Genomic DNA, 24,124 nt, shown 5'->3' on the forward strand with positions numbered 1-24,124 from the left:
GAGCGGGGGTTTTGAGAGTCTGTGGGAGCACAGAACAGCTTCAGAATTAAAATTCCTAAGAATCGCAGGGTATTTTGGAAGCGAGTCCACCACTGCAACACACCCACCATATTCGGCCATATGCACAGATTTCTCCACTAACCTGTTCTGGTTTGCAGCCAAAGCAGACCATTTGCACAGTGTTGGTTCGACTAGCCCACAAAGCCACCTCCGACTTAGCTGGAGCAGGGCTGTGCACAGCGCTGATTGGCTGGTCCTTTGTGTCAATCGCAAAACCACCTCTCCCTCTTTGGAGCTAGGTTGTACACAGTACTGATTGGTTGGCCCTCATTGTTCATGGAGCCACTCCCTCCCTCTCTCATTGTTTTCGCCCTAGGGTTACAAATTTTTTGCAAAAATATATATTGCAACCTTTAAAAAAAAAGGAAAGGGACATTCCCAGCCCTACCTGGAGTTGCGGATAGGGGGCTGAACCTGGGACCTTCAGCATGAACAGCAGATGCTCTACCACTGAGCCCTGTCCCTGCGGGTGACGCTGTGATCTAAACCCCTGAGCCTCTTGGGCTTGCTGATCGGAAGGTTGGCGGTTCAAATCCCCGCAACGGGGTGAGCTCCCGTTGCTCTGTCCCAGCTCCTGCCAACCTAGCAGTTCAAAAGCACGCCAGCACAAGTAGATAAATAGGTACCGCTCCGGCGGGAAGGTAAACGGCGTTTCCGTGCGCTCTGGCAGTCCTCCGTGCGCCAGAAGCGGTTTAGTCCTGCTGGCCACATCACCCAGAAAGCTGTTTGACTGGACTTAACCGTCCAGGGGTCCTTTACCTTTACCTTTACCCAGAGAACAGCTGAAGGAGACGAGAGGCACCTCCCAGTAGCATCAAATTTCAACTGCCCCGAGTCTCTTCAAGCCAGGAGCAAAGTTTCCTTCTAGCTAGAGGGACAGGCAAGGCTAAGTGGGCTTTGCAGCAGAAGCAGATGTTGTCTTTCTTTCTTTCTTTCTTTCTTTCTTTCTTTCTTTCTTTCTTTCTTTCTTTCTTTCTTTCTTTCTTTCGTGCTGGGTAGCCCATGCCAATGCGGAGTTCAGAAGTAAATTTACTGAGTACTGCTTGCTGTGTGGGATCTGTTACCTTTATTTATCCCTGGTCTTTTATTTTTCTCATGTGGTTTTACCTTTCCTCTTGTTTCCCCCCAAATTCTCCAGCGATTCTCAGCAACTAGAGAGCAGGCAAGTTTTAGTGAGGTTCCCCCCCCTTTCCCCCCCCTTTCAACTGCCCTGCTATCCCTTGGCATAATGGATGCAAACTGAGAAGGGCATTCAAGCCTTCGCACACCAAGATTGCCAAACACAATCTGTCCAGGGTTCAGTTGTTTTTTTCCAGAGCACAGCGCAGTCTCGGAAGCCGGGCTGGTGCCTCGCGGTTAGGGATAGGAGAAGATGTCCGTTTCAGTTTCTCGCAATCTCTCATTTTCCCCATCTTGAGTTCTGTTCTCCACATTTCCTCATCATTTTGCAATTTTCTTTTAACGGAATTCCTGTGAAAATTTGTCAGCGTTTTAATGCAAACTTCCGCCATGCACATTTTTGTACGCGGTCTTCCCTGTCAACCACATTTTTTTGCAATACAGTTTCCATTAATATAATGCATTTTCCTGCCAATAAGTGCATTTAAATGCATAAGCATTTTTGTACATGTCACCTGGCCAGAGAACCACACTTGCAAGATCCTTCAAAATGTGGATTTCGAGGGGCGGCTGTGTTTTGGTTTGCATATTGATGCTGAAAATGCGAATTAGGTACCGGTAAGTTCACATTGAAATGCAAACCGAATTGAGATTCTCCTCCTGAAAATGCGAATTAGGTACCGGTAAGTTCACATTGAAATGCAAACCGAATTGAGATTCTCCTCCATCCCATCTGGAACATAAAGGACTGAGTTACTGTGGACTTTCTGGCCTCAGTGCCCTCTACAGGCACAAAAGAGAACTGCAGCAAGCATCACTGACCCCTGCAGTTGGCAGGCAAGACTCTGGGTTGGTCTGTGTCAAAAAGAGAGCCCACAGGGAAAAGCTCTGAAACTGTTTGTTGTTCCAAAGTAGCAGCTCATCAACTTATGATTCATTGCATCTTCAGCTTTGTGCATGGCGGGTGGCCTGTTCCCCAGGATTCTCCCCATTTAAGCAGCTCAGTTCAGACATTGCCCCCAAACCATGGTTTGCAGGGTTTGCATATCTCGCTTCATTTCTCATCTGCTCAGTATTCCCATTTATGTGGTGCAGCAACCCTCCAAGGTGCAGGGATGGTTATAACAATGGTATGTCGGCGCAGTTATCACATCTAGCGATGTTTGGTACAAACCATGGTTTCGCAAACACCCCTGAAGTGCATGAGAGCTGTGGTGAAAAAGTGAGACTATGGTCAATGTTAGTCCCTCCCACTTGGTTTAAAAAACGTATTGGCAAATATAACAAAAGGAATGAAAGAGGAAACCAGCAGACATTAACAATATTTGATCAATCTTTTTTTAAATAAAATTCTTAAAGTTTATAGAGAAAAAACTTAATATATTTTCCTTTTTTAAAAAACCAAACCTTCATCTAGATAAAAACATAAAAAGGGGGGGAGAGAAATAAAGAAAAAGAAAGATATAACAAGAGTAGGAAAGAGGTTAAAAGAGAAAGATAGAAAGATCCAGAAAATAAAGTACTTCTGATTTTTCACCTGTCCACTATAAAAAAGCCTATCAAATGAGACCCTTCCCTTTTGTTTATCAAATTTATTTATTGCTTCACAACAAATAGGGAGTCTCAAAGTGATATACAAGTAAAGTAAAATTCAAAAGTACATAATAATACCGTTTGGTGGGAGAGGGTCTCATGCAGATACCATCTCACCAGGAGGTCCGTTCCATCTATGTCTGAATCAGGCCATTTGTGTGGCAGCACCTATGCTGTGAAACTCCTATTGCATGTCAGACAGGCATCTTCTCTATTGTCTTTTTTGGCACCTGTTGAAGACCTTCCATTTCCAAGTTTTTTAAGCAGAGATGTGTATCCCAGTCCACATCTGGACTGGACTTGAAAAATGTTCTTAGATATGTTTTTTATCATTAAATCAGTTGGGGCTAGTTCAGGCCTTGTATGTGACAGAGAGAGACATTCAACCAAACGGACAGAGGAAAAACACCCTCAGAAAGACACAACCAATCAGAGCACATGCTACCTCAGTGAGGGTCATGTTGCTGTGATTGGTTGCTAAGGAAAACCTACACACACACACACACACACACACACACATACACACACGGTTAGCTGACTTACTGTTAAAGAATTAACTCTTTAGTCACACACAGAATGATCTCTGCTGTTCTGCCAAGCCATTCATTACCGTATTTTTCGCTCCATAGGACGCACTGGACCATCGGGTGCACCTCATTTTTAGAGGAGGAAACCCAGGAAAAAAACATTTTTCTGGTTTTCCTCCTCTAAAAGCCCTGTTTGTTTGTTGTTGTTTTTTTGAGGATCAGCTAAAAGTTTTGCAGCTTTTTTGCAAAGGGAAAAGCCCTGGCTTTTTTGAGGATCAGCTGAAAGTTTTGCAGCTGTTTTTGCAAAGGCAAAAGGCCTTTTTTTAAGGATCAGCTAAAGGCTTTGCAGCTTTTTTGCAAAGGGAAAAGCCCTGGTTTGTTTGTTTTTTGGTTTTTTTTTGAGGATCAGCTAAAGGTTTTGCAGCTTTTTTTGCAAAGGAAGAAAAGCAAAGCTCCTTTTGCAAAGGGGGAAAAACAAAGAGGAAAAGCCCCATTTTTATGGGGTTTAACTCACATTTCTGAAAAATCTTAAGGAAAAGGAGCCATTTCTACTGTTTCCAGACAGATAATCTAATCAGCCAGTCACATGTCCTGGGGAAACAAACAACCTCCCTCTGCAGCACATTCAACAAAGGAGGGCGGGGCTGAAAGGGAGCCGGGACTCTTATCTCTCTCCCGATCTATTTCTGATCAGCTGCTCAGGGGGGTCCTTTCAACACTCCCTTTTCTCTTTGTAAAATAAAAAGCACAATCTGCTTTTGGCTCCTGGGCAATTCAGCTCCAGGGACCACCATTCGCTCCATAAGACGCACAGGTATTTCTCCTTACTTTTTAGGAGGAAAAAAGTGCGTCTTATGGAGCAAAAAATACGGTAATTAAACTACAGTTAGCGCCAGGCAAGCACCCCCAGAAAGAGCAATCCTATAACCCTGCAACCAGACCTCCCTGCAGATGCCCACTTTGCAGATGTTCGGCAGAGACTGAGATCTGCTGGTGAATGTTTACAAACCAGACCAGAGCAATCAAACTGAGCAGCACATTTCCATCAGGGTAAAGCCTTTCACCAGGAAGCCTGCTAGCACATTTGCAAAGCTAAGCAGGGTCCGGTGTGGTTTCAAATTGGATGGGGGACCGCGTGTTAAGATTCCTGCGTTGCAGGGGGTTGGACTAGATGACCCTTGGAGTCCCTTCCAACTCTACAATTCTATGATTCTACAAATTAGAATGTGTCAGGTGAGAACTCCCCCTCCCCCTGTGTATGTATCTCCTTTATTTCCACTCCACCCTAATGAGGTCAAGGGTGTTAATGGTGCTTAATTTTTTCCCAGGTATTGTGGTCCCTCTTTGGAATGCCAAAATTGCTTCTCGACATGTTCACATACCAGGTGTAGCTTTCGCACATAATGCTAGGGCTCTTCTTTTTTCTTTTCTTTTCTTTTATTTCCGGTGCGCTCTGGCACAGACAGTCAAGGATGCTTTACAACGAAATCTGGCAGCAGGATGGGGGTGGGGGTGGGGGAGAGAACCTTTTTGCCTTTGGCAAAACCTCATCCACCTCCTTTCTTTGTAGACACCTGACTCCTGTGACTGTTTAGTGCCAGTTTTTTTTAAAAATGAATGTATCGCAGAAAACCAAGAGAAAACTGAAAGAGACAGAGGATTTTGTACATATTTATATGTTATCTGCCGGAAATGAAAAGCGCTCATTGTAATTACACTTCATTTGTAAGGATGTTCAAATACAGCACAGTTTTTATCAACCTCTGCAGTAACAATATGCTTGATCATTTTCTTGTCATTTTTTTAAAAAAAAGGATGTTGCTTTGCATGCTTCCTAGCCACATGGGTGCAGTTCCAGAGAGTGGCAAGCCTGAGCTTCAAACCCATCATATGTTCCACCACCCTAACCAGTGCTACTGTATTTTGTAAAGCACTTTTGAAAACAACAACAATAAAGAGGTATATAAATTTTAATAAATAAAACAGAAACGACGTTGCCGCTTCGAGCAGAGAATCCAAGGAAATCGGCTGCAGTTTAAGACAACTCCTCGCTTCCACATCTTCCAGGCTGCCCTGTGCAAAAGGACCCTTACTCACCCAAATCTTGATGCCAGCAGCATTGCACTATTTTTTCCAACCAGGAGTACAACATCCCAGAAGCAGCTCTTTTCTACAGGGAAAATGAATACTCAGAATACACATGAATACTCCCAGAAGCAAGGACTAGGGCAAGGGATTATTCATTTCATTTCTACAATTCATATTTTTAAGGGGATTGGAATCTCAAAGTGGTTTGCAACCTATATTAAAACATCAAAGGAAGCAATTCCAGAAGAAAGCCAGACATAAAAGTATACATTCAAAGAAACATAATTCACAGGAAACCATTAATTATTATTATTATTATTATTATTATTATTATTATTATTATTAACTTAATTACATTTGTATACAGCCCTATACCCATCAGTCTCAAGGTGGTTCACAACACAAAGTGACAGCATACAAAGCACAAAGTACATAACAAAAATAATCAAAGCACAGAATACATAATAAAAAATAATCAAAACATACAAGACAGTAAAACATGGCTTTTCACTCAGCAAGCTAACTCCTTCTCCAAAGCAAATAAAACACCACACAGGAGGGGTCAAATACAGAATGCACATTTAACGCAGCAAAGTTAACAATTTTTTTATCTTAAATGTTTCAAACGAAAGCATTACCAAAGGAAATCAAATATGAAATGCACATGTAAAGCAGCATAATTAGCAAGAGAATAAAATAGTATCATAAACATAGAACATATCTTCTGCCGTTGCTGCCAATGGTGGTTCATGACGGATGGTGGATGCTCAGGCTCGGTGACCTGGGTCTGCACTAAGAAGCATGCAAAAATAGTCTCTGGCCTCTTCCTCAGTCTCAGCTTTTGTAGCTGGAGTCAGTCCGGCAAAATAATCTCTGGCCATTTCCCCAGTCTCAGTTTTTGTAGCTGGAGTCAGTCCAGTCCCCGCCCTCCCAGGTCAGGTGGGGGAAAGCCTGCAAGGCACGGAGCGGGTCTATCAGGACTCGCAGCCAAGATGGGGATCATTACACTCTATCTCTAGTTGTCAGTTGCTCTCTCCCTACATGTTCTGTGAAATAATGGGGACACACCCACACAATACAAAAGACATTTACCGAATGTGGGCTTTCCCTGAAGAATTCTGGGAAATGCCATCTGTCAAGGTGCTGGGAACTGTAGCTCTGTGGGTGGGTGGGATAAACTGCAGTTCCCAGGAGCCTTTGGAGGAAGTTGTAGAGTAGTAGAACTGTAACGCTAAAAAGGACCCCCATCTAGTCTAACCCCCTGCAATGCAGGAATCACAGCAACATTTGTTTCAATACCTCATGTGCTTTAAATGAGCTGTAGATGTATGTTGTGGGTTTATTCTGAGCCAGCAAAATGAGGCACCCTTTTGCTTGTCCACCTGCACTCTCTCCTCTGAGTGGAGTTCACCTCGCCCCCGCTCCTCTCAACGCCACTCAGGGAGAAGTTCAAGTGACTTAGCAAATGTGATGGCTTCTCCTTCCATGGTCAACCCCCTATCATTTATTAATTTTAGCCCACTTTGCCAAACGGGTCCCAGGGCAAGGTACAAAAGTGTCAGTCTGAATCAATTTTCCGTTAAAAAAGCATAAGGCAAAGCCGAAAAACAACCGGCGGCAAAATAGCAATGTAACAGAACGGCGGCAAAGTAGCAAAGTAACAGAGCAGCAGTACCGGTGAATGTAAACATGGCATTCATTTCTCTGCTTCACTTTTGCCTCTGGCCCTGTGCACCACTGGCTTGTGGCCCCCATGAGCTTACCCAGAAGGCAATGTGGCCCTGGGTCTACAAAAAAGTTCCCCACCCCAGGAAGAGCTTGGTGTGGCAAGACAACTGCACAGAATTGACTGTTAAACGAGCCCACGTTTCCAAACTACCCTGCACCGCCACATCGCCTTGACTCTCGAAGCAGCCTTGCACGGCCCCAGCTGGAAGTCGCCTTGCACAAGCAAATATGACACACATATTTGAGATTCTTCTCTGCATCGCCTCTTGTCAGCACCTCTTGTGGGGAGAGCCAACTTCAGGTACACATATCCTGTCCTTGATATGGAACCTGGTCGCTGTGGCTTCTGTTTGGCGGCATTAAGAGAAAATGTGATATTAGATGTGTATTCTCATTGAGAAGAGAAGCTCTCAGGAAATAGGGCAGTGGGGAGAGGCAAGCCTGGGCCCCAGGAGCCCCCTTTTCTGCACAAAGGAAGAAGAGAGGGCCTCTAACTGAGCTTCTAACCAACCAGGGAAAAGAAAGGAGCTGGATTCATTTTTATTTATTTTTTGCTTTTGTAGCAGTTGCTATTTCCCTTCTCTCTCTGTTTGTTTTTTTTTTTTTTGGAGGGGTGCATTATTTAATTTTAATGCATCTATACCGCACCACTTTTCCTAAAACAAAAGCGCAACATCTTCCAACTGCACTGTGCAGAAATGCAACTCATTGAAATGCATTAGATCAATCGCAACCCACAAATGAAACCCCAGCGGCAAAATGCTAAGGCTGTTTGTGTGTGTGTGGGGGGGAAATCTGTATAAACCTCTTTGCTGGGGGGGAAGGGCATTGCAAAGCGTATGGGGCCACTACAGAGAAGGTCCTGCTTCTTGTGGTGGCTAATCTGGTACCCATGTGAGATGGAACGCAAAGCAGGGCCCAACTTACAGGGTTGGTTGCTGGGGCAGGCATTGGTCCGAGATGAACCAGAGCCTGGAGTCACAAAAAAAGTCGTGGAACAAGCTGGCAGCCAAGGGCCGGTTCTGCAGACCTACCATACTAAGACATGATAAAACCCAAAACGGGGTGGAGAATGCAGCTCCTGTAACTTTCTACGGCTGTTTAGAGGATGAGAGTTCAACAGGTGTAGATGGCACAATTCCCTCGCAGGGTACAGCTTGGATAACAGCTATGTGGCTTGCATAACATGACCCTGAAATCTGAGCACCTTTTACACGGGCTCCTTTGCATCTGCAGAACTGACATCCATTTGCCAAGTGCAGAGATTCCTTCCATATTGAAGGCTTAGGAAGTTGCTTTATGTGGGATGTAATCCACTGAGAGCAGTCAAGTACAACATTCCTTGTTTTCCTAGAGTGGTCATGCAGGGGAATGTTTGGTCCAGCCAGTCGAAACTTCCTCCTGTTCCTCCTGGCCTGGGGCATCCTTCCTTGCATGTGACTAGTAGGTGAGCATGACCTTTCCAGACCTGGTAAAAGGACAAGGCATGCTGCCACTCAGAGCCGTCTTAAGGGGATCTGCCGCCCTGGCGCGGCTATCCCTCCGGCGCCCCCGCCATGCCGCCTCTCCGCCGCCCCCCTCCCGCGCTTGCCGCCCCTTGGGAGGGGGGTGGGCGAGCGGGGGATGAGGGGCGTGGCGCTGGAGCAGCGCGGGGCTCTGCGCGCCCTTCCAGCGCTTCCGGGACGGGAGGCGAGGGTGGCCGGCTCGCGCTCCCGCGCGCATCCGGATGGCGCGGCGCAGCCGGGCAGCTCGCGCTCCGCGCGCAGCCGGCCGCCCACCCGATGGAGCACAAGCTGCCCAGCTGCGCCGCCCGGCTGCGCCGCGCCATCCGGATGCGCGCGGGAGCGCGAGCCGGCCGCCCTCGCCTCCCGTCCCGGAAGCGCTGGAAGGGCGCGCAGAGCTGTGCTCCTGTGCTCTGCTGGGCAGCCAGAGGGCGTGGCGTGGCCGGCCAACTCCCTTGCCGGGAGTCAGAGGGCGCAGCCGGCAGGCGCTGCCAGCGGGGCTGGAGGACGGAGGCACCCTCCAGGCCATTGCGCCCTGGCGCGCCGCGCCACCAGCCCCAATGGATGAGACGGCTCTGCTGCCACTCTCCTCTTTTTTCCATCTTCTTTTCGTCCTGCGAACTTCCTGGAATGAACTGCCAGCCGAGCAGTCCCCCAGGTCATCTCCCTTATGGGATAAACCTGTTAGTATAGTACTTAAGCCTGCCTTCAGGGAACACACTTTGCTCTGCCTGATCATGAGTAAACTTTCTTTTTATTGCTTGTGAATAAGACTGTGTGTCTTTATTCTTTTAGGAGGGATTCAAGGGGTCTTACCAGGAAAATATTAGAACACATTCCAATCTGGACAAGTCAGATTGAATTGCGTATTGTCTTAAGAAACTCACACAAGTTTGCAACTAGTTTTCTGCTGTGTAAAGGGGAATGCACTTTGCCAAGTAAAGAAACTTGCTAACGCGAGTTAGGAAGAATATAATAAACAATACAGCCCCTCCTGCCACCCTGAACATTCCCACACCTTTTACTGAGTCAGACCACTAGTCCACCTAGTTCAGTATTGCTGACACTGGCTGGCAGCAACCCTCCAGGGTTTCAGGCAATGGGGATATTCCCAGCCTTACCTGGAGATGCCGGGGATCGAACTGGGAAACTTCTGTTATGCAACGCAGCTGCTCTACCCCTGAGCAGTAGCCCTTCCCCCACTAAGACTGAGCTGCAATTGCAGAGCCTTTCACGTGAGCAGAGGGAGAGAACTGGCTTCTCACCAGGAATGATCAAAATCTGGCTCGACACTGTGCTTTTCTGACGAATTAGCAAAAAACAAAGGGCCCTTTCGCCTGGCTTGTGCACACACAGCAGACATTTCCATCAGCGAGAAAACGGGGGTGGCAGAAAGAAAATGTCAAAGGTGGGCCTCGTCTGGCACCTTCAGCTCCAGGCCACATGCATGAGATCGAGAAGTCACGTGACTTGCAGAATGTCACTGCCAAACGGTCATGTGGGATTGTGTTTCTCCTTGCCGGTGTCTGTCCTTTCTGCATATAAGCTTTACTAGCCATTGAAGCAAAGAATATACTAGCTGATGAGGTCACACATTGTGTGTGTGTGTGTGTGTGTGTGTGTGTGTGTGTGTGTTGGGAAGCTTGTGTGACTACTCTGAAAACCAGGTGCAAAGAGGAGAGGGACCCTGTGCCTTTAATAATCATGTAGAAGAATGAATTTTGGAAGGTCAACTTAAGGTTTTTCATCACATTTTGGAGAGTTGATCCATTGCCTTATCAAAACAACAAACCTGCAAGGCAGATCAGGATCGTTGCCCTTCTATTTCTGCAACAAGACAGGAGATGGGTGGAGGCTGAAGGAGACAGTGAATTAGACTGAAGCTACCCAGTGAGAGGTGACATTTGAACCCAGTGCTCTTCGATTCGCAGCCGAGGCTGCTATCCAAATTCTTCCGCTTGCTACTGATTCAGCTGGCCTCCCACGGAAGTGTCATTCCACTGGTCCAGACCTCTACCTTCCGCTTGCTGAATGAATGGGCAGGTGGAAGTCTCGTCGGCAGGAATTCAACCAGCAGAAAGTGCTGAAATGAGATACCCTGAGGAGGGAGGGCTGAGCAGCCAGCCCAGGATCCATGGATCCTGAGCTGCTCTCACAGCTGGCAACAGCCACAATTGGGCTTGATGGCTGTGCCACCCTGGAGCTGATCCACCTTCCATTGCCGCCACCATGATTAGTCATGCTGTGGAAGCAGTGGCTGTTATGCACAGCCATTGCAGCCGAAATCTGCAGTAGTAGCAGCCGATGATGCACTCCTGGGAGGGCAGATCTGTTGCCCCAGTGCAGTGGCAGACATTGGGTTCTCAAATTTCAGCAGCGCTTGTTGTCGTTTAGTTGTGTCTGACGCTTCGTGACCCCATAGACCAGAGCACGCCAGGCGCTCCTGTCTTCAACTGCCTCCCACAGTTTGGTCAGACTCATGTTGGTAGCTTCAAGAACACTGTCCAACCATCTCATCCTCTGTCGTCCCCTTCTCCTTGTGGCCTCCATCTTTCCCAACATCAGGGTCTTTTCCAGGGAGTCTTCCCTTCTCATGAGGTGGCCAGAGTACTGGAGCCTCAGCTTCAGGATCTGTCCTGAAGCTGCGCTTAGTGTGACACTAAAATTCAGGGGGCCCTGCCTCTAGCGCTCCTTTCCAACAGCATTGTTTTGGCACCCCCTGCAACACAGCACCTAGTGCAGCCAAACCGGTCACGCTACCCTAAAACCGCCTCACCTTGCCTCATGAGTGGGCCGGCCCTGCAGGCATGCAATACAGGTGCGGAGGCAGGGTGAGTGGGGAGCAGTGTGCCCCACAGGAAAATGCCGTTTGGGGCTGATGGGAATCTCAGTCCAAAACATTTGGAAGGCACCAGATGTGTGTGGAAATATATTTAGAAAAATGGCAAGGATAATGCAGGTGCCGGAGCCGGCAGCAGTATTTCGGAGACCAATGCTCAGCTGGCTGAATTTTGGCAAAGGGATCCTTTGTGATACCATCAGGGGATTCTCATTCAGTCTCTAAGCACACGGGACTTTCTTTTGGAGATCGTGGGACGGTTCCGGTTGCAAGTGTGAAAGAACAGCATGTGCTGATCCTTGTCGGTGGGACATTAAAGAGCTTCTCACCTCCAAGGTCCATGGGGCTTGCTTGTTTTAACAGGAAGAATAGGAACAAAACAGGGTGCTTTTTTATTTTTATTTAATCATCCGGAATCCTGCCCTTGGCAATAGATGGGAAAGGAATGAATGCTTTTTGGAGAAAACCTAACTGTTACCCATTCAGGAGAGGCCCCAGCAGTTAAGGGGGCAGGAAGTTCGAGTAAGCATGGATTCGCCAGCCCGGTTCAGTTTTTCTGAATTTTTCGTTACTCTAGTCTTGAGCTCAGCTTGCCACAATTCCACAGTTTGCAATAGCAGCAGCAGCAGCAGCAACAACAACAACAACAACAACAACTCCTGGGGAAATCTGCCAGCATTTCGGTGTGCTGTTCTCCTAACACACAATTTTTGCATGTGATTTGAATCCGAACCCTCCCTGGATAGACTTAACACAGCGCTAGGACCACCCACTCAGTCTGGAAGCAGCAGCAGCAGCAGCGCCACATGGAGGGTCTGGCTAGGGGGCGCAATACTTGCTTTAGAAGCACAATACTTTCCTTGCCCTGGAGGGGCGCTGGCATCCCACACTAGTGGTGATGACACAATGCCATGGCTTCACATTGCACACTCAATGTTTCACCGCACTCCAGCTTTCAAATAAATGGGCAGCCATCTTTCGCAGAGCAGCTTATTGACAGCTAAGCAGACAGCAGCTCTGCCAATATGTCAATGTTGTCAGAGGCCACCATCTGATTGCAGCCCATCTTGTCCGGAATGGCAAGGAAAGTGGTCGATTCGACATCCTCATTATTGTCTGCCACGCTTCTCAGGACTGATAAGAGGAATCATAGACTTATGGAATTGCAGAGTTAGAATGGACCCTGGGAGTCCTGTAAACAGCTTTATAACTTTTCGTAGACATCTGAAGGGAGCCCTGTTTTGGGAAGCTTTTAATGCTTGGGTTTCCCACCCCCCACCCCCCTCCCCCCCTCTGTATTTTTGTTGGAAGCTGCCCAAAGTGACTGGGGCATAAGAGATTATTGTTATCACATACCCTCCAACAGTTCTCTGGTGAAAATAGGGTAGGAAAAGCGAGACATTCCGGGATCAAATCAGAAACTGGGGCGGCTTCTGTAAATCGGGGGCTGTCCCTGGAAAATAGGGACACTTGGAGGGTCAGGTTATCATCATCATCATCATTATGTAATCCGACCCCCTGCAATGCAGGAATCTCAACTAAGGAAGAGGTTCGTGCTGATTATGTCTCTGTAGGTAATTATCTGGGTGCGCATCAAGAAATCCTTGGCGGAAGGAAGAATTGGCCTCCCGTCCGACACCAGTGAGTGCTCCCGTTCTAGAAAGCCTGAGGGCTACATGTGGCCCCCGGCCTCATTTCACGTGGCCCCCAGTCTAATTTCGGGTGGGTGGGATAAGGATGGGAGAAAATGGAATGGCAGGTGGAGGGGAAGGGGATGGCCCACCCACATTTGGCCCTGGTCCCACCCACCACTGGCTGTGGCCCCTCCCATTGCTGGCTTGTGGTTGGGGAAGCTCAGGTCCAGGGGCCATATGTGGCCCTCTCCATCTGGCCCTTTCCCTGTAGGCAGCACACCTTTCTGAGCCACACCCTGCTTTGGATTTTCCTGCAGCGTCCCCCCACCCCCGGGCAGGAATGCAATCTTGTACTCTGATAACGTAGAGAGGGGTGTTTTGAGTGTGTAAGCCTAGTAAATCTTTAGCTACCTCCAGTTTCGCCTCCGGCCCCCAGGAGATCGCCCAGAATGGAATGTGGCCCTCAGATGGAAAGAGGCATAGCATTGCAGCCTGTACTTCTTACTTCAGATGTTGCTGCTCTATATTCCTATTACCAGGCATGATAAACCGAGATGAGCGTTTCAGGATTTAGCAAATCCGACCTCACATTTTCCTCTTGATCCTATGGATATTGCTCTGCAATTAATAGGTATCTTAGGTTTAGGGCAGCACACACACCCCCCACCTCCGCTAATATATGCCTTTGATTTTTGTCCCATCAAGTTATTTCAGCTCATTACGGTGGCTGGAACTTCATGGCTTTTAAAAGGTGAAATAGGTGCCTCATCAAATTGTCCAGCTAAGAGAAACGACAAAGGGTATGTCTGATTTTTATATATATATTTTTAAAAGCTCTTTGAAGTTCTGACATTTTGTGATCTTTGAACGCTTTAGGGAAAGAGCAGCTTTGTGTGGGTTAAGAGAAGAGAAGGAACGAAAAATGATCATTATTATCAGAAAGTCGAAAAATTCTCAGGAAAAAACAGCAATGAACAGTATCATGAGAGCCAGTGTGGTGTAGTGGTTAGGAGCAGTAGACTTGTAATCTGGTGAACCGGGTTCGTGTCTCCGCTCCTCCACATGCAGCTGTTGGGTGACCTTGGGCTAGTCACACTTCTTTGAAGTCTCTCAGCCCCACTCACCTCACAGAGTGTTTGCTGTGGGGGAGGAAGGGAAAGGAGAATGTTAGCCGCTTTGAGACTCCTTCGGGTAGTGAAAAGCGGGATATCAAATCCAAACTCTTCTTCTTCTTCTTCTTCTTCTTCTTCTTCTTCTTCTTCTTCTTCTTCTTCTTCTTCATGCCATTTAAACCAGGGATGTTGTTAAGGGGTGGTCCAGTGCAGAATTGGGTGTGCAAAACCCCAGATCATCTGCACTGGGGAAATCTCCAGCCCCTTTCCCCTTTTTTGTTTAACCCCTGTCACTTGCAGAGCAGCTTAATCCTTTGAAAGTCAGCCTAAATTTGCCCCTGTACATATAATTAAGCACATGCAAAGCGGGTGGTACTGTGGGTTAAACCACAGAGCCTAGGGCTTGCTGATCAGAAGATCGGTGGTTTGAATCCCCGCGATGGGGTGAGCTCCCTTTGCTCGGTCCCAGCTCCTGCCCACCTAGCAGTTCGAAAGCACGTCAAAAGTGCAAGTAGGTACCGCTCCGGCGGGAAGGTAAACGGCGTTTCCGTGCGCTGCTCTGGTTCACCAAAAGCGGCTTAGTCATGCTGGCCACATGACCCAGAAGCTGTACGCCGGCTCGCTCAGCCAGTAATGCGAGATGAGCGCCACAACCCCAGAGTCGGACACGGCTGGACCTAATGGTCAGGGGTCCCTTTACCTTTTAAAGTGTATACAAATTCATGTCCTCGGTCTGTGGCCTGAGATTTTTAAGGATCTAGCTGTATCCTTGCACTTAAGCCTATTTAAGCGAAGAAAGGTCAGGCACTGCATTGATTTAGCACGGAAACGGTGGCGGCACAAGACTTTTGTTGCCTGATGCGAAGGTCAAACGTTGACATACACACACCCAGTGCTTCTGATGCAAACACTTTGAAGAGTTTTGTTGACACCAGTTTCTGCCTTTATCTATTTCCGTTCCTGATCCACAAGTTAAAAGACCAATGCTGGAGGAGACAATAGACCATGATTTCTTTTCTCACATTCCTGGCAGAGGATGTAGCCTCCCACGCCCCACATTTCCTCTGAGACATCTAAGCTAGCCTGCTGCCCCCAGGTAGAGGACACTCATTGCCCCGTGACCAGCGATAAAGTAAGACTCCTCGGCCTCTCCCGTTGGTTTCTGCATGGGGAATGGCCAGGGACGCCCCTTTGTCCTTGGCCTCAAGCATCAGAAAATATTGGGCTGCCTCTTCCTCCTTGCCTGCCTCCTCAAGAACCTTTATTGAATTAACAGAACTCACGTAGGAGCCCTGTTTGCTCCAGTCAATTGAATCTTAGGCAAGAGACTGGTGGGTGAACAATGCACATATTTGAATCATAATTGTTACAAACACTGATTTATAATCCCATGGCCATGTCATTTTGAAAAACAGATGCGAGATGCAATTTAGCAGCATTACCCATGTGCTGATGGAATTAAAGTTGGCATTTCTTCTTAAGATAACCTTTTCTTAAGAGGCTTTTCTTTGGGGAATAATAGGATTTGAGATACCCAAGCAATATAACAACTTATTGATTGTTTGATTGAGAAGCAAAGCCTGATCTTTTAAATATATATATATATTATTGAAGATTTCTTGGTTTACAAAAGTATGTGCAATGTCTCTTTTTTCAAGTTACATTTTCTACAGGTCAGTTACAGGTAGGTAGCCGTGTTGGTCTGCCATTTGTTGTTGTTCAGTCGTTCAGTTGTGTCCAACTCTTCATGACCCCATGCAGCAGAACATGCCAGGCACCCCTATCTTTCACTGCCTCCCGCAGTTTGGCCAAACTCATGCTAGTCGCTTCAAGGACACTGTCCAACCATCTCATCCTCTGTTGTCCCCTTCTCCTTGTGCCCTCCATCTTTCCCAACATCTGGGTCTTTTCTAGGGAGTCTTCCCTTCTCATGAGGTGGCCAAAGTATTAGAGCCTCAACTTCAGGATCTGTCCTTCCAGTGAGCACTCAGGGCTGATTTCCCTCAGAATTGATTGGTTTGATCTTCTTGCAGTCCATGGGACTCTCAAGAGTCTCCACCAGCACCATAATTCAAAAGCATCAATTCTTCGGCAATCAGCCTTCTTTATGGTCCAGCTCTCACTTCCATACATCACTACTGGGAAAACCATATCTTTAACTATACGGACCTTTGTCAGCAAGGTGATGTCTCTGCTTTTTAAGATGCTGTCTAGGTTTGCCATTGCTTTCCTCCCAAGAAGCAGGCGTCTTTTAATTTCGTGACTGCTGTCACTATCTGCAGTGATCATGGAGAAGAAGAAGAAGAAGAGTTTGGATTTGATATCCCGCTTTTTACTACCCGAAGGAGTCTCAAAGCGGCTAACAATCTCCTTTCCCTTCCTCCCCCACAACAAACACTCTGTGAGGTGAGTGGGGCTGAGAGACTTCAGAGAAGTGTGACTAGCCCAAGGTCACCCAGCAGCTGCATGTGGAGGAGTGGAGACACGAACCCGGTTCCCCAGATAACGAGTCTACCGCTCTTAACCACTACACCAAACTGGCTCTCACTTTCTGGAGCCCAAGAAAGTAAAATCTCTCACATTTCTTCCCCTTCTAAGTAGCACCTTAGAGACCAACTAAGTTTGTTCTTGGTATGAGCTTTCGTGTGCATGCACACTTCTTCAGATACATGAAACAGAAGTCACCAGACCCTTATATATAGTGAGAGGGTGGGGAGGGGTATTACTCAGAAGGGTGGTGGGAATGGGTGATTGGCTGATAGGTGTGGAAAACCTGTTGACGACTGTTAATGACTGCAATTGGTCTTACAGGAAAAGGCAAGGGGTGAGATGGCTAAAGATAGCTTTGTCATGTATAAGAATTCAATGTCTTTGTTCAGACCAGGTCTCTCTATGGCTTTAAGTTTGATAATTAGTTGCAATTCAGCCACTTCTCTTTCCAGTCTATTTCTGAAATTCCTTTGTAGTAAGACAGCTACTTTGAGATCTTGTATAGGATGTCCTGGGAGACTGAAGTGTTCTCCTACTGGTTTCTCTGTCTTGTGATTCCTGATATCAGATTTATGTCCATTTATCCTTTGGCGTAGGGTTTGACCTGTTTGTCCAATATAGAGAGCTGAAGGGCACTGTTGGCATTTGATGGCATACACAATGTTAGAAGATGAACAATTAAATAGTCCTGAGATGGTATGTTTGATGTTGTTGGGGCCAGTAATGGTGTTGTCCGGGTGTATGCAAAGTTGGCATCTGGGTTAATTGCAGGCTGTGGTACCGGTGTCCATGTTAAGTACTATTGTTGTATTATTGTGGGTGAGGAGTTCTTCTACAGGTCAGTTTCATTTGTTGAGACATTAGTGTTACATTAGGAAGAAAAGGGGGGAAGAGGTGGAGGGGGCATGGTGAGCGGGGTGGGGTGGGGAGACAATGTTTCTTAGTGTATGTGTGGGGTTTTGTGTCAGCGTCGCTTGTGTGGGTTCTCTTTATCTTGGTGGTGAGAGATAAAAAATATTTTATGTATGCGTCCACGGCAGTCCAAATTATTTTAGCCCAAAGATGGGAAAGAAAACATCCCAACCAAAGAAGAATGGCAGCAAAAACTGTTGGAATATGCAGAAATGGCAGAACTTACCAGAATAATAAGAAATCAAGATGACAAGAGTTTTTAATTTAGAATGGAAATTGTTTACTGAATATTTTAAGAATGAATTTAAACAGATCAAATCATTAGCAGGATTAATGTAAAGACATGCAGTGATATAAAACTAATTTTGTAATATTGGATAAATAATAATTAGGTTTCACTTGGAGATGCAGCAAATATATTATAAACATAAGTAACCGCAGAAAAACAAAATAAAAAAAAATTCCTTCCAGTAGCACCTTAAAAAGGTAAAGGGACCCCTGACCATTAGGTCCAGTCATGTCCAACTCTGGGGTTGCGGCGCTCATCTCGTGTTAATGGCTGAGGGAGCCGGCGTACAGCTTCCGGGTCATGTGGACAGCATGACAAAGCTGCTTCTGGTGAACCAGAGCAGCGCACGGAAACGCCATTTACCTTCCTGCTGGAGCGGTACATATTTATCTACTTGTACTTTGATGTGCTTTCGAACTGCTAGGTGGGCAGGAGCTGGGACCGAGCAACCCCATTTAACCCACAGCGCCACCCGTGCCTTAGGGGCCAACTAAGTTTGTTCTTGGTACTGTATGAGCTTTCGTGTGCATGCACACTTCTTCAGGTTCACTTCAGATACACTGTGTATCTGAAGAAGTGTGCATGCACATGAAAGCTCATACCAAGAACAAACTTAGTTGGTCTCTAACATGCTACTGGAAAGAATTTTTTCACCGGTATTTCGTTTCGACTACGGCAGACCAACACGGCCACCTACCTGTAACCGCAGAAAGGAAGGGAGGTTGAAATGTGGTATTGAAATTCAGTGCAAAATTATTTTGTTTGATGTGAAATGTGAAATGAAAAATAAATTATAACAAGAAACAGAAAATAAGTTGGTATTTCTTTATCCAGTACCAGACATAGCCCAAAGTTTCTCCAGCCTCCAGTTTTTTTGCTTTGGGTTTTGTTTGTACTATTACCAGGTTTGCATCTGACTGATATTATTTTCTAATTCAGACAGACTTCCTCACCCACCCAGATTTCTTAACTGTGATCTTCTGTTGGTTCGATAAGGGGATGTGGAATGTTTTAAAAGAACTAAACAGGAAAACCCCACTTGGCTCTCTCATCCTTCCCTCTTTGCCCTTATTTATCTCTGCCGCTCTCCATCCCTCTGCATTCTACCTCCTCTTACTCTGAGCACTTCAGCATTTAATCGCTCTTGATAAAGATGTCAGCCTTGAATGTATTTTTATCATGGTTAAGACTCAATCACCTTAAATGGTCATTAGTATTCTATCAACCTCCATTTCCTGCTGATGCGTCTCTTTGTCTTCAGTTAACAATTATTTATTTTGCAGGATGTAAGAGGATGTTTTCAGCATCAACCCAGACACTATTAAAACACTTATAAAAGTCAAGTGGGTCTCTCTCTCTCTCCCCTCCCCCTCCCCCCGCCATGCGGGGTTCCTTTGTTTTTTAATGCCTGCAAGGTAGACAAAATCCAGCAGTTTTCTTCTGATGTAGAGAAAGGGAAATACACTGCTTGCTGGATTTCTGCTTTTTCGGGAGAAAAGGGAAACACGTGTAAGGTTGAATCACGCAGGCAGAAGATAACCATGTTCTCCTTATACAGGCAGGTACAGGGGTCGGTCTTTCCCAGGCTTGTCTAGAGATGCCAAACATTGAACCTGGAACTTTTTGTGGGCAAAGCATCTGCTCTACCATTGAACTACGTTCCCACCCTTGAAGCTTAACCGTAGGCGCCTGCAGATAGCCTATTGTAATAATTAATAATAATTTATTATTTATACCCTGTTTTGCGTAGGCTCCTAAGATGTACAGGTGAAACTTGAAAAATTAGAATATCGTGGAAAGGTTCGTTTCTTTCAGTAATTCAACTTAAAAGGTGAAACTAATATTCTGGCATATAAGACTACTTTTTAATCCAGGAAAATCTTCTCAAAAGTCGGGGGTCGTCTTATACGCCGGGTGGAGAATCTGCGGTCGAGTATATCTCAAACTCTATATTTTAACTGGAAAACTTGGGGGGTCGTCTTATATGCCCAGTCGTCTTATACGCTGGAAAATACGGTAATATATGAGATAGACTCATGACATGCAAAGCTAGATATGTCAAGCCTTTATTTGTTATAATTGTGATGATTATGGCGTGCAGCTGATGAGAACCCCAAATTAACAATCTCAGCTTTGGGGTTTTCATCAGCTGTACGCCATAATCATCACAATTATAACAAACAAAGGCTTGACATATCTCGCTTGGCATGCCATGAGTCTATCTCATATATTAAACTCCAGTAGCTAATGAAAACAGTTGCTTACATAAATGAACTTTTCCACGATATTCTAATTTTTCGAGTTTCACCTGTAAGTAGCCTGCTCCCTAAAATATCACTGGTTTCTATATCAATTACTTTGACAAAATGCATATTTTGTTATGTGCAAATGGTTTTAGATACCTATTAGGTCCATAAATTACCATACAGCATATATTCAATACAAAAAAACAGCAAAAAATTGTTGTTGATAAAGGACAGCTGGACATAGAAAGGGCCCCATTCACTTCAGTAGCTTAGAGCCTCATCAAACCTAAATCCGGCCCTGGCTGCGTGCACTCAACATTATATTCTACATGCAATGTACCAGTATATCGAGGTCTTTTTTCTCCTACCGAGTCCACACACACAACCCAGACGCATTGCGTATTTTATGAAGAGCGTTTTCATCAACCAGTTTCCTTCCAAAAATAAAAGCTCAGTGCAGATTGATCCTGCGTTACCACAGTGTCCATCTGAAAATGGATTTAGGTGGACTCAGCACTGTGGGGTGTGTCCACACCTGCCCAGTGATGTTGCGGGTGGACATACATACACCAAGTTAACAATCACCATTCCCTTCCTTATTCACTGGGGCGTGGGTGGTAAGCGAAAGGATAAGCTAATCAAGGGGAGGGTTTTCAAATATCTATCAGGTTACCATATCCATCTTGGGAGATGGCAGGATTTGGAATTAAACTAGCTTGAAAACAGCAGGTGAGGGATGAGCATGCACAGTCCTGAGAAAAACTAATTGTTTGCATTGTAAATTGATGCAGCCCAGAGGCTACAATTCTGTACTTACCTACTTGAGAGCAATCCCCCCCCCCTAAACTCCACGGGACTTACTTCTGAGTAGACACGCCTAGGATTGTGCTGACAATATCTGGGCTGTGAGAATTTTTGTTGTTGGGGGTTAGTGGTGAAAAAAGGACTTGCATATGTTGAGATACGCCATGAAGGTCTTGGCTCGTGCTGGGTTTTCCTATAGAGAACCAGTCGATTCCTCCAGGAACCATTATCCTTTTGAGACGTTCCTGGGGCTCCCTCTGGCGGCCACTTCAACTTGACTTTTGTGCAGCCTGGCAAACTGTCCCATGAAGGGCGCACCCACCCATTTAAAGAAATAAACACTGCATTTATTTAACAGGGAATATATTGCTTCTCTGGGAGCTTCCCATTGACATCTGGACCCAATTCAAAATGCTGATTCTCAGCATCCTGTTCTCACAGTAGCCAAGTGGATGCCGTAATGTAAGCAGAACCTCAACACAAGAGCCCTCTCCCCACCTGCGATTCCCAGAAACTGGTATTCAGTGGCACGATCCCTCTGACGGCGGAGGCAGAACTCAGCCCAGCAGGTGAAAGAACCTTCTTGGTGAGACAGCTTTGCATTCTGGGATCCCTCATAGAATTGCAGAACTGGAAGGGACCATGAGGGCCATCTAGTCCAACCACCATGCAATTCAGGAATCTTTCGCTCAACGTGCAGCTCGAACTCACAACCCTGAGATGAAGAGTCTCATGCTCTACCGTCCGATTCATCTTGGTTGGGATGGCCTCCCCAGGGTCTGTCCACCTGAGGGTTCCATGTGTTAGTGTAGTGGTTAAGAGCGGTAGACTCATAATCTGGTGAACCGGGTTTGCTTCCCCGCTCCTCCACATGCAGCTGCTGGGTGACCTTAGGCTAGTCACACTTCTTTGAAGTCTCTCAGCCCCACTCACCTCACAGACTGTTTGTTGTGGGGGACTGGAGGAAGGGAAGGGGAAGGAGAATGTTAGCCGCTTTGAGACTCCTTCGGGTAGTGATAAAGTGGGATATCAAATCCAAACTCTTCTTCTTCTTCTTCTTCTTCTTCTTCTTCTTCTTCTTCTTCTTCGAAGGGAAGCAAGGTCTTCCCTAACATGGTTCACACAAACCTGCTTTTGCAGTTTCTAAAGCTCTGAAGACCAAGTCTATGCTTAGAGCGTGTTATCTCATATTATTTATTAGTTCAGTGGTGTGTCATAATACAAGGGTGCAATTCTGTGCAAACCTATTCAAATGTGGACCCCACTGGGTTCAGTGGCACTTACTCCTAGGTAAGTGTGTTGATTGAAATCTTAAGACTTGTTTTTATCTACAAATGCTTTTTAGTTCTTCATTTTTGCTGCTTTCACCAAGAGTGTAGTATTTTCATTGTTTCGTTCCCAGATAACTGGTTTCATCTAAGGTTTTGGTTCTGAATTTGCTTATATTCTATTGGACTATTTTAAATCGCTCAGATATTTGGAGAAAACATCTAATGAATCCAACTGAAAAACATAGCACACCCCAATGTGTTTTGATTGACCTTGCTTCCAAAATGTGATGAGCTGGGGTAGTAAACAGATTCTGAGAATTTTATTCATTCATTCATTCACAACCTTTCATCAGTTTCGATTCCAGGGCAACTTATAACTCAAGCATTTAATTAAATGAAAATTAGGCCAATGATTTTAAACCACCTTAAAACAAAACCATATAACCAGAACAGCAGAACAGCAGATAGCACCTATCAGTTTACTTTTGCTTTTGTCAAATCAACTTTCTTCTAATAAGTTGGTCTGTGACCGTAAAAATAAATTCATTCATTCAACTTTCTTCTAATGGGTGAAGAGATAAGGTGCTGAAAACCCACAATCACACAACTTGCACCTCTGTGGGTAGCAATAGGCTTACCTCCCATTGAAAAAAATTAGCAAACAGACACCTCACATTTATTTATTTATTACATTTATATACAGTACCACCTTTTCCACCAATGAGTTCAAGTGCAGGATTCTTCCCTCCCCATTTTATCTGCAGAGAGACAGTGACCTTACGCATGCCTCCTGAAAGTCCAGTTGAACCCAATAATGGGTTGCAGCCTCAGAAATCCTGGAAAATCATCGAGTTTGACGGTACTCCAAGGATCATCTAGTCCAACCTCCTGCAATGCAGGAATCCTGCCCACGGTCATCCCTGGGTGGGCTTCTTGAACCACCAACCTTCTGGTTAACAACCAGACACACTGACCCACTGCGCCACAGAAATAAGCACAATTGAAATTAGTGGGATTTACTTCCGAGTTAGACATAATGTGGGATTGCACTGTAAGCCAGCAGGGTTTTTACAGCACGTGTAGCTGTACCGATTTCCTGTTTTGAGGGGAGGGAAGGCTCTGATAACAGAGAAACAGCAAAGGCCAATTTCACACAGGTATGCTTAAATAAGTGGCACTGACGGACACGCAAACCTGGTGATGCAGGCAAGAGTAGGAGAAAATACAGTAGGAGAAGATACAGACCAACCTCTTTAGAGGCAAACTGACTCTTTTCAACACAGGAGGAGTGGTCTGCCTGTCTTAGAAGCATCCACTCAAAGTTCAAAAGAGCAAGTCCTTGATGGACCAACGTTTCCATCAGGCAAATTGGACCATGATGGCTTTGGCATCAAAGAACTAGGAATGGTCCAGTGAGGTTGCTAGATACTTACAAGACTTTGGGGGCACAGGCCCATGACACAATTTGCCAATGCACTAATTTATATAGCTGCCTCTGGAAAAATTAAGGTGGCGGGTTGCTGGGATCTTCACCAGCACTGCAATTTGTAGGCAAAGTAAAAACAGGAACAAAGTTGTTCTAAGAAGGGAGGGAGAGGTGCAGGAAATCAAGGGCTCAGCCCCAGAGATCTGAGCCACCCCATAACCACGTCGGACGCATTCTTCTCACAGCAGGTGTTGCAAAGGGAGACCCCCCTAGCGACGGGCAGTGGAGGGGAATTTCAAACCTTGGATGTGGGATAGGAAGAAGAAATGCCCAAATATTCCATCTCCTACCCACAAGAATGGAATTCAGCTTCCAGGGAGTAGAACCAGGCATTTGGCTGAGAGTAGCCCTGCAGGCTGGGACTTGCTGGACTTTGGCCCGTCCACGTCAATCAATTATCCAGTGGAGATAAACCACATGTAGA

At 46.0% G+C, this 24,124-nt stretch overlaps 1 long non-coding RNA gene across 1 annotated transcript; it reads left to right on the plus strand.

Moving 5' to 3' along the window:
• Window positions 1-792: 792 nt before the first annotated feature.
• LOC117045225 lies at window positions 793-14,095 on the plus strand. Its single transcript, XR_004426413.1, has 3 exons — window positions 793-2,132; window positions 4,458-4,460; window positions 14,078-14,095. It is a non-coding gene; the product is annotated as an uncharacterized LOC117045225 (long non-coding RNA).
• Window positions 14,096-24,124: the final 10,029 nt, after the last annotated feature.

Source organism: Lacerta agilis, chromosome 4 (assembly GCF_009819535.1).
Source record: "Lacerta agilis isolate rLacAgi1 chromosome 4, rLacAgi1.pri, whole genome shotgun sequence".
In the NCBI taxonomy this organism is placed as follows: domain Eukaryota; kingdom Metazoa; phylum Chordata; class Lepidosauria; order Squamata; family Lacertidae; genus Lacerta; species Lacerta agilis.